This window comes from Lycium barbarum, chromosome 7 (assembly GCF_019175385.1).
Source record: "Lycium barbarum isolate Lr01 chromosome 7, ASM1917538v2, whole genome shotgun sequence".
Lineage (NCBI taxonomy): Eukaryota > Viridiplantae > Streptophyta > Magnoliopsida > Solanales > Solanaceae > Lycium > Lycium barbarum.
Window position 1 is genome coordinate 30171039 of NC_083343.1, and position 5531 is coordinate 30176569.

Here is a 5531-nt window from a genome sequence, read left to right on the forward strand (position 1 = left end):
AAGTTCCATAAGGATTGGAGATCAAACGAACGACAGAAACCATTTCGGGGAAATGGAGTTATACGACCACTTATACGGTCCGTATAACTTTATACGGTCCGTATAAGGGGTCGATATAACCCCCAGTAGGAAGATGTTTTTCATGATGGTGAACCACGACCACTTATACGGACCGTACAATGTTATACGGACCGTATAAGTGTCCGTGGAAGTCCCGACGGGCTGAATAAAGTTGCAAGTATAAATACATGTTCCCACTTTAATAATTTCATTTTTCACACTTCTCCATCTATCTCAAGGCTTCTAGAGGGTTCCACACAATTCATCTTCAAGAATACAAAGGAAATCAAAGGTTTATATCATAAATCCAAGAGAATCAAGTGCACGAAACTCATTAGGGTTCGTCCAAGACAAGGGATCTCATTGGAAGTGGAACTATGGTTTTGCTCAAGAGAAGTATTTTCATCCAAAACTCATTCCTACTCTATCAAAGGTAAGTTTTGTGATTATTTCATGTTATTTGGACTGGGAGAGGTTGAAAGACTTGGATTATGGAAGAAAATAGAAAATGGGTTACAAACAAGAAAATAGTGACATTGTTGAGTAATAGCTTAGTATGAATCATGATTCTTGATATGTTGTGATTATAATTATGTTATGAATAATATTAAGAATATGGGAGAAACATTATATGAGGATGAATACAATGTTGTATTATGGCCATGGTTATGGATGCCTTTGGAATGGAATTAGGAGACTTGAATAACGAATGGTTGATAGATATTGTTGGATATGAAATTATCAATGTTATCATTGATGATTGGGAGTTGATATATGATATGGAGAAAGTCAAACAAACAAAGGAGATGCTGCCTAAATTTTCTCTAGCTTAGTTCAAGTATGCTTCAGCTATCAATTGTCTAATGTTAGTGCAAAAACTCTCTTGAAGGTAAAAACGTGAACATTGGAGGAGAACGTCCAAACGATAGAATAGCTAAACGAAAAGGTATGTAAGGCTAGTCCCTTCCTTCTAAAGCATGATTCTTACGATATGACTATCTTTATTCTCCATGATTTTCTTATGTTCCATGAACTACGAATCAATGTTGATAGGGAGCTTCTTGAGGTATAGAGATGAGAAATACGCCATGAATATGGTAATGATGATGATGAGTTTGAGCCTAGAGATCCTGAAGCTTATGATATGGTACTCCTACGAAGCTAATGATCCTTACACTATCCTTTAATGTTATTATTTATTGCTAGACCCACCTTATGATTCTAGTTCCTTTAAGGTGAGGTATGATGAATATGGTGACTCCATAATGGAATCGGGGGTTCTCGACCTTACGTCACCCTGATATAGTTATAGACAATCCATGAGTTCTAATGCATGTTTTATGATGAATATATGATGATGATGATAAGATTTATGATAGGCTTATGAGATATATATAATGATGATATTCCACCGTGCCTAGAAGGCCGGACATGTCACCGCGAAGGCGGGCTGCATACGATTCCATCATGCCTAGAAGGCTGGACATGTCACCGCAACGACGGGCTGCTTATGATTACACCGTGCCTAGAGGGCCGGACATGACACCACTAGTGGGCGACGTATGATGTTTACCCGGACACGGGTTAATGACGATGGTACATGTGATATGTTGATATATGTGATATGTATAAAAATGCATTTACTCTCAAAGGCTAAGCAGGTTGTATCTTCACCTCATGTTCATGATTTCTTTATTATGACAGTTTCTTTTCATGCCTTACATACTCAGTACAATGTTCGTACTGACGTACTTTTCTTTGGACGCTGTGTTCATGCCCACAGGTAGACAGGGAGATGGTGCAGATCCGTAGGAGCTCTCAGCAGATTACAGGAGCACTCCATTATTCTGGAGGTGCTATTTGATTTATTATTTTGTGTACATATTTGGGCACGACGGGGTCCTGTCCCGTCTTTATGTCTGGTACTCTAGTAGAGGCTCATAGATACGTATGTGTGGGTATTATGGTCTCACGATTTCCTCATTGTATATGTATTATTTTGATAACCGAAGAGCTTATGTATATAAATGTAGATATGTTTGAAACTAAAAAAAAATGGTTTTCCTTATGGCTATAAGTGTGAGAGTAATTGATAAATGCAGAATAAGTATGATGACTAGCAGTATGAGTGGTGCTCGTTAGTCACCTCCGGGTACCCGTCATGACCCCCTAGTCTGGTCGTGATAGATTTGGATTGGATATATTCAGACTTGGCACATTTGGGATTAGATGATTTACATAGGTGATGACGAATACTTGAATTTGATTACATTGACTTATACTTGTTGGTTTGTCTGATTTATTATTTAATTGTTTTAGGTATGCTTAATCGGTCGATGATGCCTACTAGTACTGTTGATTGTACTGACCTGCACTAGCTGCATTCCTTTATGAATGCAGAGTACCAGATTGCATCCACTTTTGTGACGTGTGACTGATAGTCACTTCAGTATTATCTTCGAGTCTCCAGGGGGATCATGGCCGTTCGCTACCTTGAAGACTTCTCTATCTTTATGTCCTATTCTATCCAGAGACATGGACATTTATGTTTTAGTAATATCTACTTGTATTATTCCCCTTTATTAGATACTCTTGTATTATTCAGACTAGACCTGGGGGGTATTATTATCATTCCGCAATATAATATATATATATATATATATATATATATATATATATATATATATATATATATATATATATATATATATCGTGAAGACTTACTTATCTGTTCTTTCCGTTGATTGGTTATGTATTTGGGACTTTATTTATTGTTGGTTGAGGTTCCCTTACCGAGGTGGAAAGGTAAGTGCCTGCACGGCTTAGGCAAAAAAGGTCGTGACAGTTTTATTTTTTCTCTTCAAAACATTATTTCTATTCCATGAGAGTTATCACCGCCCTCTCCTGAATTTAGCATATGTTTCAAGCTGAGAGCTACATTCCATAATTCTCTTGGCTTAACCCACCATAACCATTGGATCTGCCATTATCGACCCAATGCGCCGAGAAAGAGAAGTATAATAACAATCCACCATAAACCATCATAATCAAAGTATGTCATCAAGAAATATCAACGCGATAACAATTCAAAATAACCCACCACAATCAATGTATAGAACCCGGGTAAAATTCCTCTTTGAAGTTTTAATTTGTGTTTGTTCTAAAGCCATTTTGCTTGATTATTGGCTTTTCTTAGCTTTTCTCCTTAGTTTATTCGTCTCTCTGGCCATTAGCTTTTGATTAACTTTTAGATTTCTTCATTTGCTTTTTGATTTTGGGTTTGTTGTGCTTGTGAGTTGTGCTGAGCTTTTTAGTAATTTTGGAGAAATGTGTTGGTTTTCACAGTTTTGCTTTGTGTTTTTGGCTTGTGTTGTACCTATAATTTTGTGATGATTTTTTCTTCTCTCTTCCATCTTAATGTATTCTTGCTTTTCATTTCCTTTGTTCTTTCAATTATTTTATCTTCTAAAATTCTTACAAAGGCAGATGAAATCCTAAGTTTTTACAATTGATGCATCCAAGTTATATGAAGATATGCCTAAAATAAATATAAGAAATTTTATATTATTTTTCTTTTCTCACAAATTTTAACTGTTGCCAAATGCCCAAGTATTTTCTGGGTAGCAAAATGACTAATGTACAACTCTCTAATTTTTTGGATCAATTGATAACCTAATAACTAAAATACTCATAAAAGTGATAATTAGTTTCTAACTTTTATAAATTTTGATTATTTTTGGCTTAAGAGAATAAACTATTTTATTGTTAGGATTTTTCTGAAATCTAGGTTCTTCCATCTCAAGTAATTAACTTTTATGTATAATTATTAGAAAATTTATGAAATTTTCTAGGTTTGTCTTCTTATCAAGCTACCGTATTAGATGCTTTGAATTTTGAATCATATGATTCATTTAGAGGCCAATGTGGTAATTATGGTTTCTTTAAAGAGTAATCAGTAATTGTTCCTTAGTAGTTTTTAGAAATACACGTGTAGCATTTTTAGTACTGATGTAAACACACGTGTCTTACTTTTAGTTCCTTCCATAAAGGCATAACCCATAGGACCACCTCTTCCTTTGATTCCTTCGTTGTCTTCTCTTTCTCTTTTTTCAGTAAATTTTCCTCGGTTTAGATGGTGGTTTGTCCTAATATATTTCCTTTTTTTGATTCATTTCTTTTTCTCGTTCTATATATATTTTGCAAATTTTATCTCTAACCAATGCTTCTTTATTTGTAGTTTGGTAGAAGGCAAAATTCTTTACATATGAATATTTCAGATATGGTAAGTGATTTTATATTATTGTGGGGATGTTGCAGTTTTTCTTCTCTTGATTCTAGCTAGACCTTTTTTCAGCATTACTGTAAAAAATTTCCACTCTGCTGGATACAATTTTTGTTTCTTTGTTCTATTTCTGATCTGTAAAAGACACAATGTAGTTGAGACTAGCCGACGTTTCATCAAAATGCAGATTTTGCCATTCATCTTCTCAACAAAGATCACTTGTGCTATGTATAGATTGACAAAAATGGATTTAGATATTAGGTGATGATTAACTCATTAATGATTGAAGATATGTTGTAGAGTTTCTCAATGTGTTGGCATTTTCATTTTCTACTATTTTCTATTTTCTTACTTTTGAGTATTTCATACATATGACTCTTGATTGCTAGAGGTACTAATGCACCCGATATGATTAATGATGTGCTTGACACAACTGAAATTTTATTTCTTTTTTCTCTTTTCACACGTGTTCTCCAACAATGCCCCTTGCTTAAAGTGACACTTTAATGCAATTTAGTTACAATCTTAAGCACTTTAAAGTGGTGTAGTAGACTGATTACCTTTGGGCGTTGTCAATGCTTGTCATAACTTCAGCTCTGCATCTTGGACAATTATTTGTCAATATTAAAACTATTTTCTTCCCTTTGTTCTACATAAAGGGTGATTTTATGTCCTCTACAACCATGTTAGAATCGATTATCCTTGGGATGGTGAGGAGTCAACTTATATCTTTATGAATGAGAGATTGCAGTTATCAAAAGATGATATGTGGTACACAAGATACTTGACGAATTGCGGAGGTAAAGGAATGGTTGGTTGGCAAGGCATCAACTCTTGCAAGATTTGATGCTTTTCTAGTGATGTCACTTGAATTCCATCTCTTTTCCTATTGTTCAATTCTTTATTTTGGGAAGGGGGCGTTATACCTTGAATCATAGTTTTGTCTTTAGGAGCTTTTTATTTCCCTCCATCTCTATTCTTATTTATTAAATTTTTTTTGGATGGTATTTGATCTGCTTAGGAAAATAAGAACCAAAGAGAGTAGCAGGGAACTAAGTTAACGTAGCACTTTCTTTTGGAAAAGAAAACAATTAGCACTATCTTTTATTAGCGTGCAACAAGTTTCCGGTTATTACCAGTTCCATTTGTAAGACATTGCTAACTTTTGAATTCAATTTTGCTAGAAACA

At 34.7% G+C, this 5531-nt stretch overlaps 1 long non-coding RNA gene across 1 annotated transcript; it reads left to right on the plus strand.

Annotated features, from left to right (window-relative positions):
• The first annotated feature begins 2852 nt into the window (after window positions 1-2852).
• LOC132603363 (uncharacterized) lies at window positions 2853-4652 on the plus strand. The gene is made up of 2 exons (XR_009568183.1): window positions 2853-3183; window positions 4298-4652. It is a non-coding gene; the product is annotated as an uncharacterized LOC132603363 (long non-coding RNA).
• Window positions 4653-5531: the final 879 nt, after the last annotated feature.